Source organism: Xenopus tropicalis, chromosome 1, assembly GCF_000004195.4.
Source record: "Xenopus tropicalis strain Nigerian chromosome 1, UCB_Xtro_10.0, whole genome shotgun sequence".
NCBI lineage: Eukaryota > Metazoa > Chordata > Amphibia > Anura > Pipidae > Xenopus > Xenopus tropicalis.
The window spans coordinates 201,474,571-201,487,830 of NC_030677.2; the positions used below are offsets into that span (position 1 = coordinate 201,474,571).

A 13,260-nucleotide genomic window follows, 5' to 3' on the forward strand; every position below is an offset into this window, starting at 1 on the left:
CGTCCATTTACTTTAGGCCGATGATTCCTAAGGAAACTTACCTCCAGCTATCAATCCTTGAGTGGAGAACCAAGCTGATCTTTCTTGCTATGCCTTAAGGTTGCCATACACGGGCCGATTGTAGCTGCCGATATGGGTCCCTTGGACCGATTTGGCAGCTTATCGGACCGTATAGGGGTAGAAACGACGGCCATACCCGACCGATATCTGGCCTGAAATTGGCCAGATATCGATCGGGCAGGTTAAAAGATTCAGTCGGATCGGGGGCCGCATAGGCTCCTTGATTCGGTCCCCGAACTGACTGTGCCATTGCCGCTGTTAGAATTTGATCGTTTGGCCCCAGGGCCAATTAGCCTACATATTTCCGATATTGACCACCTGTAACGTGTATGGGCAGCTTTAGTGTTTTATGTTAGTAAACCAGACTTTTGATAAATCTAGTCTTATATCTGACTAAACCTTGTTTCCAGGGTCCCTATTCCCTGATTTTACTGGGCCTTGTTGACATGAGGCTCCCCAGACACAACAACCTGGGTCAGCAGATGGAAAGCCAAAGCAAAAGCACAAACCCTTTGGGTCCCTACAATTCTTATTTCCTCTGTAGGAAGAGCCATGGCTTAACCTAATGTGTCAGATGTCTGTAAAAGGTAAAGAAATGCTTAGGAAGAGTTTGTGCCCAATGGGTATTCTGACATACTGTAGGGGGGGAAGCTGATTTACAGTTAGATGGATACAGTAATACTAGTTACAAAGCTCCAGGAGTAGTAACCTATAGCAGTCCATGAGCAGCAAATGAATGCAAATTTCTGATTGGTTCCTATTCCCTACAGATTCTTTCCTTCTTCGTTAAATTGCTCATATTCACCACTTTTTCTATTTATGAAAGCAGCAAAATAAAATGATATAATATAAATATTGCAGTGTTAAAAATGATTTTACAAATAATACCATGGCGCATACAGTAATTAAAATATGCATTTACATGCACAAACATAATGCATGCATTACTACCAGACTGCATTCTATATTTAATTTCAAAATCCATTTTGGCTCGGCTCTAGAAATATTGTGTGGTTTATTGCAGATAAGAAGTATAGTACAAAAAAATTATGGCGAATTATAGATAAATGAAAATATACTGAGGCAATTTAGAGAATATCTGTGAATAGATGGGCTTCTCTGTTCAAGGATAAGTGGACTGTTTGCAAAAGAAGCAACTGGATGCCGAATGGAAGGGAGAGTTATGTATATGGAAAATGGGCTGGTAATGGGCTGGTAATGGAAAGCAAGATAGAAGGCTTACTGGCAGGCCAAGATTTTTGGGGGGTGGGTGGAAATTATTTTGTTATTTCCAAAGTGTTGCTTCTATGTATCTATATTCTTGCTGGGGCCTGAGAAAATATTGGACCCAAAAAAATTCTCTAAACCTCTGGCTTGTGAGCAAAAAGTTGGTTCCTTGTAAGCTCAGTTATTGATTACTTTATATGTTACTCTGTATGTGCAATGTATGTAACCCACTTATTGTACAGCGCTGCGGGATATGTTGGCGCTTTATAAATAAATGTTACTAATAATAATAGATTCATATAGATTGTAAGCTCTTTTGGGCAGGGCCCTCTTCACCTCTTGTATCGGTTATTGATTGCTTTATATGTTACTCTGTATGTCCAATGTATGTAACCCACTTATTGTACAGCGCTGCGGGATATGTTGGCGCTTTATAAATAAATGTTAATAATAATAATAGATTCATACAGATTGTAAGCTCTTTTGGGCAGGGATCTCTTCACCTCTTGTATCGGTTATTGATTGCTTTATATGTTACTCTGTATGTCCAATGTATGTATTACACTTATTGTACAGCGCTGCGGGATATGTCGGTGCTTTATAAATAAATGTTAATAATAATAATAATAATAGAAGGATGGTGTAAACATGCTAATCCATGGCCTTATCCTTTCCTGCTTAGATTACTGCAGTCTCCTACTAACTGGCCTCCCAGACTCCCACTTCTCTCTCCTGAACTCAATCTTAAAGGGGTTGTTCACTTTTTAAATTTGTTTGCCACTGCCATGCTTTTAAAGATACAGTTGCTGCATGAAATGGGAATTATCCATTTGCTGTGGCATAATAGTTATTTCTATTTTGTACATGAAAAAATAGCTTGTGTATGAGCACCGTCTGCTGTCCAAACAAAATCTTGCTGGGTCATGTGTGTTGTGTGTTGTATTGAGCCGTAACACTGACACATGGGGAAGACTTGGCCTCTGTTGGCCGAGTCAGCACGGCTAGTTCATGTATAGCCCCGTAATCACCTCCTCAGTTGATATCTGATTGGCACTTGAACTGGTTATGGCAGAAAATGACCTTGGCTTGTGCAAAACCTATGAATTATAGTTTCAAATAAACTCAAAATTTTACCAGAATTGAATGTTTGCTTATTCATTTAAAAATTTGAATCTAAAAAACACAACCAAATTAAACCATAAAAAAAACAGAATGCATTGAATTTGCAATCTACTCATCATTTTCAGTGAGTCTACAAAAAAGCTTGAAAATTTTGAACTGAAAAAAATTGCTTAAATTTAGTCTAGGGCAGCTACATACAAGCTATAAAGGGATTCTGTCATGATTTTTATTTCTAAATGACACTATTACACAGCAAATAATTCCCTCTGCCATTTAACCTTTTATTCTTGAACAAACAAATGTATTTGTAGCTGTAATATTGGTGTGTAGGCGCCATCTCAGTGCATTGTGCCTGAGTCTGAGCTTTCAGCCGGCGCTACACATTAGAACTGCTTTCAGCTAACCTATTGTTTCTCCTACTCCCATGTAACTGGAGGAGTCCCAAGCCGGACTTGGATTTCTTACTATTGAGTGCTATTCTGATACCTACTGGAAGCTGCTATCTTGCTCCCTTCCCATTGTTCTGCTGATCGGCTACTGGGGGAGGGGGGGGATATCACTCCAACTTGCAGGACAGCAGTAAAGTGTGCCTGAGTCTGAGCTTTCAGAAGGAGCCAGCGCTACACATTACAACTCCTTTCAGCTAACCTATTGTTTCTCCTACTCCCATGTAACTGGAGGAGTCCCAAGCCGGACTTGGATTTCTTACTATTGAGTGCTATTCTGATACCTACTGGGAGCTGCTATCTTGCTCCCTTCCCATTGTTCTGCTGATCGGCTGCTGGGAGGGGGGATATCACTCCAACTTGCAGCGCAGCAGTAAAGTGTGCCTGAGTCTGAGCTTTCAGAAGGAGCCAGTGCTACACATTAGAACTGCTTTCAGTGAACCTATTGTTTCTCCTACTCCCATGTAACTGGAGGAGTCCCAAGCCGGACTTGGATTTCTTACTATATATCACTTCAACTTGCAGCGCAGCAGTAAATTGTGACTGAGCACAGGTCACATAGTTGTGGCACCCTGGGAAATGAAGAATATGGCTAGCCCCATGTGAAATGTCAAAATTAAATATATATAATATAGAATAATATATAATATAAAAATCTGTGTTTTTGAAAAACAGATTCCAATGCAGGATTCTGCTGGAGAAGCTCTATTAATGAATGATTTTGTGTTTCGCCACAAATTATGAATTTGTTTAATCAAAAATGGCATATATTTTATGAAATTGGAGACAAAAGGTACGTTTCTGGATCTAATTGCATTCCAAAGCATTTGAGAAGAACAGAGAGTATACAGTATACATTGCCTTCAGAGAATGGTCAAGGAGCATCTGTAGAAGATGAATCCTTTGCGTTAGAAAGATATAATAAGAAAACCAGTTTAGCTTTAGGCATGGGACAAGAGAATGAATAGGGCATGAAAGGGACCAGGAAGGAAACATAAAGAAGACAAATAAAGAACATTCTTCTTGGGTTAGTCTTGGTAATATAGAACATATATAACATAGTTAGCTCAGTGTGGTCTCTCAAGCCACATTGTCAGACAAATTGATTAGTTGCTTGACTAACTTGGTGAACGACCAACCATAATCAATAGGGCTAGACATCAATAGTGACATCCCTTCAAAACTCAATATTAGGAATCCTTTGGAGCTGGTTGTTATCAAATGGTCTCATTTGTTAAAAAACAATACTTCCTGATGGCTCAGTACAGCCTATTGAGTGAAACATGGATTTCTTAATTATGGAGGGAACAGCAATTTTGTGTAGCCTACAGGCCATTTTTCTTTTGAAAGCACCTCATTCACCATCTCGGCCTACATGTATTTATGTATGTAATATTGATATCATACACACGAGCCATGAATATCCTAGAGCAGTGATCCCCAACCAGTGGCTCAGGGGCAACATGTTGGATGTTGCTCTCAGTGCCCCCAAACCAGGGAGTTATTTTTGAATTCCTGACTTGGGGGCAAGTTTTGGTTGAATAAAAACAAGATTTCCTACCAAATAAAGCCCCCTGTAAGCTGATATGGTGCATAGAGGCCCCTAATAGCCAATCACAGCCCTTATTTGGCTCCTCCATGAACTTTTATGGTGCTTGTGTTGCTCCCCAAGTCTTTTTACATTTGACTGTGGCATCTGACTGTCTCAGTTATAATCTTAGTGCTTAGTAATGTCATTTCTGTCAAATGAAGCACTAAAACTTGTGTATTATAATGTATGTATGTATATCTTTATTTATAAAGCACTACTTATGTACGCAGCGCTGTACAGTAGAACAATAAATTAGTACAACGGGGGGTTGTTAAAGTAATAGATAAATACACAGTATAACAATAAATACAAATAAATACAAGATACAGTTGCAATAAGTTAATAATCAAAAAAACAAGAGGATGGGGGTCCCAGCCCCGTAGAGCTTACAGTCTAAATCAGTGCTGTCCAACTTCTGTTGTACCGAGGGCCGGAATTTTTCCGACCTACGTGGTGGAGGGCCGATAATGGAAGCCAGTTTTGACCACTCCCCTTTTTGAAACCGCACCCACTTGAAACCACACCCATGTTATCACATGACCATACCCATATTAATGGTTGTAGTACAGCAAAAACCTGCCATACTCTGCCTGCCCTACCCTGCCTGTGTGCCATACTCTGCCTGCCCTACCCTGCCTTTGTGTGTGCCATACTCTGCCTTCCCTGCCCTGCCTGTGTGTGCCATACTCTGCCTGCGTGCCATACTTTCACTGTGTGTGCCATTCTTGGCTGGTTTGTGCCATACTTGGCCTGTGTGTGCCATACTCTGCCTGCCCTACCCTGCCTGTGTGTGCCATACTCTGCCTTCCCTACCCTGCCTGTGTGTGCCATACTCTGCCTTTCCTACCCTGCCTGTGTGTGCCATACCTTCACTGTGTGTGCCATTCTTGGCTGGTTTGTGCCAAACTTGGCCTGTGTGTGCCATACTCTGCTTGCCCTACTCTGCCTGTGTGTGCCATACTCTGCCTTCCCTACCCTGCCTGCGTGTGCCATACTTTCACTGTGTGTGCCATTCTTGGCTGGTTTGTGCCAAACTTGGCCTGTGTGTGCCATACTCTGCCTGTGTGTGTGCCATACTCTGCCTTCCCTACCCTGCCTGTGTGTGCCATACTCTGCTTGCCCTATGCTGCCTGTGGGTATGGCACACACAGGCAGCCAACAGTGACACAATGCTAGCACTGCTCCTACAGTCTGCACAATAACTATATATTAAAAAACTTTTTAATTGCAGTACCACCTCAGTATATGTTCTTTTTGTAGTATGCAGGGATTATTTGTGGGTTTCTACTGCTCCTGAGGTGTGAACAGGGGAACAATGGGGGTGATTACAGCCTGAGCCTGAGGTGTGAACACTGCAGGGGGTGAACAATGCAGAGATTAAAAGGTGTGAACAACACAGGGGATTACATATTTAAACAATACAGCCTGATTACAGCCTGAATCTGAGGTGAGAACCATGCAGGGGGCAGTTAATCTCAGTACTGATACCATTTAAATCTTACTCAAGGGTAAGCCATCAAAGCAGCCAGACAGGTGGGGGGCCACACAGAGGGGGGTCGCGGGCCGCCAGTTGGACAGCACTGGTCTAAATGATTGTATAATAATGTACCTTCTATTGTAAAATATAAGGATATTAGAAGTCACCTCAGAGTTCCATAACCTGTATGAAAGCAATTTGCCTTTATCCTCCTTTATATGGTCATGGAACTCCTCGGCGACTTGTATTTTACTCTAGGGGGTACATTATTCCTTATATTCCCTGCATTGCTACTGGTCCAGCAATCTTTTATTTTTGCAGTCTATGAAGTCAACTGCCCCTCCCACAGATGACACTTTGAAATATTTACAGGATTTATGCTATCCAGAGAGTACAATATTCTGTTTTGGGCCTTTGAAATATCGACAAAACGTTTATGGATGAATGGAGCTAGTTTATTCATTTTACTTGACAAGAAAAAACAGAGGTACATCATTTCTGCTTGAGTTGGTATAATTTTATCTCCAGACATCAATATTTTAGTTTTTCAGATTGGCAATATTTCCGGGACATATAGGAAAACTATACCCCCAAACAGTGTAGGTCTCTATAAAAATATATTGCATAAACAGCTCATATGTAAAACCCTGCTTCATCTAAATAAACCATTTTCATAAATATACTTTTTAGTAGTATGTGCCATTGGGTAATCCTAAATAGAAAACTGCCATTTTAAAGGAGAAGGAAAGGCTAATAAAGAGTTAATCTCAAGCTGCAGGCATACCTTCAGTTCTCTCAATAGTGCCCTTAAGTCTCCCCATATTTCACCTGTTCAGAATATCAGAAGCCAAACAGGAAGAAAAAACGCTGAGCTGTGTAAAGAAAGTTCCCATAATGCCTCACTCCTGCACAGACACCGGGACCAAGTGAACATGCTCAGTTAGTTGGACTATGAGTCAGCTTCCTGCTGATTGGCTCAGATCCACATTCCTAAGGGGGGATAATGAGCTCTTAGCATTCTTGAGGGAGGGGGGAGCAGGAGAGAGCAGAGAGCTGTGCGTCTGTGGCACATGAATTACAGACACAAGAAATCTTTTTCCAGAGAAGTCAGTGCAGTGTTACTGTGAGTGCTTATGGCTGTATATACATAGACCTTTCTGATAAAGCTTACTTAGTTTTTACCTTTCCTTCTCCCAAGGAGCACACATACATGCTAGGCCCCATCAGCAATATAGGAGGTAATAAGGCCCAATGATATTGTAATCTCTTTCAAGTAGGTCCCTCTGATCCTATTTATTACTCTGTAACCCTTTGTTTGCTACATTATTGTAACTTTCTTTTTAAATTAACGTAAAGCATGGTGAACTTATTGTTGCTATGTAAACTAATGATGATGATCCCTTTGCTCCGCCTCTGCATTCAGTGAGCCCATGGACCCCAGCGCCCATACCGTGTACCAAAGAAATGGCATTAGTATTACTAAACTACTGAAATGCTAGAATTCGGTTCTGTTGACTGAATTTGTGGAATCCATGCAAAGGTTAAATGATTTCCAGCCTGAGCGGATATTTTATGCACTTGGCGTGTTTGACAAGGTTTTAGGAAGAAGCCACACTCAATATTGCAGTAAATCCTCTGTGTGTTTTTCGCTATTAAAAGGTAAAGGTCACGGCGATAACGCGGTCATTTCTCTTACACAGGCCCGACGCGCGGAATTCACGGCGGGATACATTGATCGGCGCAAGCAGAAACATAACATTTAGATGGTGTTTGGATAATATGCGGACAAGGAGGCAGTTTGAAGGGGAAACAGCTTGGTGTGTATGAGAAGCAGCCAGTCTGGAGAGATAACCTTTGTGCAAAATTGGCTTTTATTAAAGTTCTGATTTTTTTTCAATATTCTTGTATTTTTATGTTAGGGATTGTCCTCTAGTTAAAGGACATGTAAAGCCTACATTTGCCCACAATGTATATCAGTTGGGCACATCTCCCCCACCCAAATGGCATTATTTGTACTGTATATATCCCCTCCACTTGCCAGCACCATCACATTTTCCTAAAGCAAATAGCAGCTTTCACCCGGCGGCCATTTTTCCTCTGATACATAATTGGATACATTTAAATCTGCAAACAGCCTACACATACACAGGCCCTTATTCAGCATACATTTCATCAATACAGGCTCACTCAGGCACAACTGTCTCTGATAAAAGTTCTGCTTTGTTTGAGCTGAGCTCAGGAGAGATGGTTGGGAGAAAAAAACTGAAGCAGACAGCTAGAGCTGAGTTTCTATGGGAACCAGCAATACCATCTCTTTACTGGCTGCTAGACTGGGGGCGTGTTTAGTAATCTGAGCTTAGAACAACTGAGCATGCCCACAAGCCAACAGCCAAAGCAAATTCCTGAGGGAGGGGGCCGAGTGGGTTACAGGAGGAGAAGGAAATCTAAGTGATTAAGGAGATGTTGCAACCTTACTATTAACCTCTGGACAACCAGAGTGGCAGGTATTGAAAGATTTCAAAGAGGCTGTTCATTGATTAAATGTTTGTGAGTGGGGTTTACGTGTCCTTTAAGGGCCCACAGGTAGAGAAGACAATGTAGAAAGGCTTGGATCCCCAGTTTGGATAAATCAAGTTGTTCAACCTGCAGCTCTCCAACTACAGTTACATTATTATGTGTTCTGGCTCACCGTACTGTAAATACAGGACAATGCACTGTAAATAATTGATGGTTATACTTTACTGTATACCCAGTACTGTAATACCTTACTTTGGTCCTGGTAGGAACCCATAAATTAGCAAAAAGTATTTACTGATATTCTGTATGAAATAGCTTATAACATCTGATTGGCTGCTGGGTGTAAAGGGGGCCATAGATGGGGTGATAAAAGCTGCTGATGGTCTGAGTGGGCAGTTTATCAGCCCCTGTATGTGGTACTCAGAAGGGCCTACCCAACCGATACGTGGCTAAACGTTGGGCAGATGTCAGTGGGCAGGTTTAAAAATGTTAGCCAAGGGCCAAATGATTGGATCAATCCGATATCGCCTACCTCAAGGTGAACATACCAGGGAAAGATCCAGCAACCTCACAAAATGAGCGGATCTTTCATTGTATGGCCAGCTTTACTAGACCAGGAGGTTTATTTATCAATTTTTTAATTTAGTAGCGTTCAATTTTTTTTTCACAATTCGTATTTTTTGCCCATTTATGAGACAAAACTGCAACAAATCTAAAAGAAAAAATGCGCCATCTAAAACCTGTGGAGATCATGTAGCAGTCAATGGCAGATGTCCTTTTTACAACTGGAAGATCTTTCTTTGCTTTGAGGTTTTTGGTGTTTTGTTGACATTTGCGTTTGTGTGACAGTCGCGTTTTTCATACTTGTTGCTGTATCTTTTTTTGTTCTACTTTTGTTCTTTCGTTTTCATTCTTTTTCAATTCGGATATTTTAATAAATGACTAGACATTCATGGGTTTTGTGGAAAAATCTATGTTGATAAATGCCCCCTTAGAGTATTTTTTCGATTCTAATAAACTCGAAATGTCACAATTTTTATTTTATTAAAAATGTAAATAAAAAAAAACCTCAATCATATTATACTGTGAAAAAAATGAATTTGAATGACCCCCACACCCCTTAGGTGGCCCCACTCGATGTCCTCCCCTGAGCGCGTCATTTTAACGAGTCAGGGGAGGAAAACCGTTGGCCGAGGGAGTGCTGGCAAGGGTCGGGTCTGGGTCGCTGGGGCCCACCGGGTCTATTCCTGGTGTCCCGGTGGCCCAGTCCGACCTTGCCTTCTTGCTTAAGCATAGCTATTCAAATTGACAAAAAGCACATTGCTTCTGTGAGCGGGATTTTATAATCAGCCTGGGCTTCTTCAGTTGCCTTCATGCCTTGTGCTGACCATATATGTACTGATAAAACTGTCCAAACATACTATTTTCAGTATATACAAGGTGCTGGGCTCTAGTGGTGCCTTGTGAGGCCTGTGTTTACCTTCCACTGGGTTTGCAGAATTCTTGATGGGCTTGTAGACCTGTTCCAGTTAGAGCTGCATCACTTCCTGTCAGCTGATCTCTGAGGGAGCACACAGCCCATCACTAAATGGCGGCTCAAGGGAAAGGATGTAAAAGGACAATATTTACCGATATATATATTCCAGTTTAGTAAGATTCTTTAACAAGTCACTTAGGGACAGAATACACTCATTTCCATGAATGTCTGACATTTACTAAAAAGTCAGAACTGAACAAGAAAGCAGAAAACTTGCAGGAAAAAGTCGCAGAAAACTACAGCTTTTTTAAACTGTTGCACCGAAACCTCAGCTTTTTAGAATTCTTGCACAAAAAAACGTCAAAAATCTGAAGTTTCAAAGCAAAGAAGGATCCTCCAGGGAAGGAAAGAGACATCTGCCATTGTAGCTGACAAATTGTTGAATTTGGATTTTTAGTCATTTAGTCGCACAGAAAATCTTAAACAAGTTCTTTGTAGCTTTTTTGCTTGTACCTTGTGGGTTTTGACAGTGCTTTTTGTGTTTTGATGTTGCCGTTAGCTCTTTGATAAAGACTGTTTTCTATACTTGTTTACTGTGATTTGGATTTCATGTTTCTATAGTTTCTATAGTTCTTTATATACTTTATGGGATTTTTGTGCTTTCAGTTGAGTATACAGAGACTTGTAGAATTTCTATACAAAAGGAAACCAAGCAATGCTTATTTGTAGCGCAGCTCATTATTGGGTAAACTTTCCATACCCAGCCCACAACAACAAACTAAATATTTGGTATCGTCCGACATGCAGCAGACAAATAATAGTCAATTGCTGATTGGATTCTATGTGACCTGCAAAATATGCCCCTGAGGCCCCTCTCATCTGTGGATTATTGCTTTTCTGTGTTGGTGCTGCTTTTTGAGGTTCTGGTGCATTTTGATGGAGCTGTGTGTCACCAAGTCATCCTATTTCCTACTCAGGTACTTGCATAGGTCTTGGTAACCCGTTGCAGATAGTACGTCATCCATATACTCCTAAATATCAAACAGTTTCTGAAATGGTCTTTCAACCATTATGGTCAGGGCAAGTCCAGCAGCGAATGTCAAGAATGAATGTCCGATGAACAGGTAAAACTGGTCAAAAGGAACAACAGAACAGACAGGAAAATGTTAATGATAGTGTAATGTCACGGGTGGCAATAAAGTAAACTTATAGGGATACAGGTATGGGATCTCTTATCTATAATGCTTGGGACCTGGGGTTTGGATCTCCATACCTTAAGTCTATGAAAAAATCTTTTAAACATGAATTAAACCCAATAGGATTGTTTTGTCTCCAATAAGGATTAACTTAGTTGGGATCAAGTACAGGTACTGTTTTATTATTACAGAGAAAAGGGAATCATTTAACCATTAAATAAACCCAATAGGGCTGTTCTGCCCCCAATAAGGGGTAATTATATCTTAGTTGGGATCAAGTACAGGTACTGTTTTATTATTACAGAGAAAAGGGAATCATTTAACCATTAAATAAACCCAATAGGGCTGTTCTGCCCCAATAAGGGGTAATTTTATCTTAGTTGGGATCAAGTACAGGTACTGTTTTATTATTACAGAGAAAAGGAAATCATTTAACCATGAAATAAACCCAATAGGGCTGTTCTGCCCCAATAAGGGGTAATTATATCTTAGTTGGGATCAAGTACAGGTACTGTTTTATTATTACAGAGAAAAAGAAAATCATATCCAAAATATGAATTATTTGATTAAAATTAAGTCTATTGGAGATGGCCATCCTGTAATTCAGAGCTTTCTGGATAAGGATAACAGAAGCACTGCTGCAGTTACAGTACATTGTGTTTGCTTGGCACCATAATATGAGACTGTCTTGGCTACACAGTTCACTTTGTAATGCCTTTGCTTTAAATATCTGTTTGGGTACTCTGTTAGGCTGGGTAATGTACCATCAGACCAATCCCTTACTTGCCTTCATGATCAAAAAAAATAATTTGGGCACTAGAACTATTTGGGTTACTAGAACTATTATTACATATTCACTCTCCCCCAACCAATCAACAGGTAGAAGTTATGGGTCACCTCTTTGAAAGCAAATATTTTATTGGTTGCTATGGGTTACTGCTCCTGAGCAAACTTAGTGCCTTTTATTACATATGGGGGTATGTATTTTATAAATGAAAACAAGCAGTTATAAGATAATACCAGAAGTCTCTTACCATGTTGATATCCAGGTAGTGAAAGAGGGTTTCTTGAAGTCCACAATAGAATATTATTATAGTAGGATGGATAAGGTAGCAGGCATAACTAATCTTGGACAGAAATCTCCATATCTGACAAGAAAGCATTTTGCCTAAAACTCCTGAAAAAAGACAAAATAGAAATCAATACTAGCCTTTCTCCTCTGTGTATACTGTATGCTTGTATAATAAACCATTTGGGATTTTGGCTTTCACTGGCATTTGCTCATGTCTTTTAGCTGCTTTCTGTTCCACGTGTTTATATTATTTGGCCTTTTTCCATTTCCCTTTTGATGTCACCTTTTGCTCTGCCTTTTCAGTTCTAGCTTTGCATTCTCTTCCTATTTTTCTATTCATATTATTTTTCTGTTCTAGTGCTTCTTAAGTCAGGGAGATGTACAAATAGCTGAGACTAGAGGTGGCCATACATGGGCCAATGAAAGCTGGTGATGATCTGAGTCAGCAGCTTATCGCTCTACCTGACCAAGGTTGGACTTGGGGTGTGCAGGGCCCACGGGGTCTGCTGCCCCGGGGCCCCCACCAACCGCCCAACAAACCCCACAGCACTTGTAAACTTTACTTATCTTCAGCGCGAAGGGGGGAGGTAGATCAGGGAGGGAGTGCCAGCCGGGATTGGGTCTGGGTTGGAGCCCCGTTGGCCCAGTCCGATCCTGTACCAAATCCATAACTCATAACTGAGTGTAATGGGGCAGCTGCCAATTGGGCAGGCTTTAAAAATCCCCTTTCCCATCAATGTGATCCAACCATTGGCCCTCGGGCCAAATAATTAGATCAGTCTGATATCATCCATCTCAAGTTAGGCTTATGCTCTGTATGGGCACCCTAACAATTGTCTGGCCTTGTTTGTATTTGTGTATTGTTAGGGTGCCCATACAGAGCAATAGATAAAATATCATAAAAAATAAAGATCAGCTGCTAAGTTATTGAGCGTACTATTATCAAAGATGACCTTCCCCTTTTGAATAAGAATATCCAAAATAATCACCTCCATAACCTTCTTGACATGAAACAATTATCCAGCCCACTGCTGCTGCCCAGATGGTTCGGTGAAGCCCTTGATACAGAGCGGCC

The 13,260-nt window shown here is 40.8% G+C and overlaps 1 long non-coding RNA gene across 1 annotated transcript; it reads right to left on the reverse strand.

Moving 5' to 3' along the window:
- Positions 1–10,636: 10,636 nt before the first annotated feature.
- On the reverse strand, positions 10,637–12,285 carry LOC101732251. The gene is made up of 2 exons (XR_004220708.1): positions 12,148–12,285; positions 10,637–11,047 (listed from the first exon to the last, which is right to left on the reverse strand). It is a non-coding gene; the product is annotated as an uncharacterized LOC101732251 (long non-coding RNA).
- Positions 12,286–13,260: the final 975 nt, after the last annotated feature.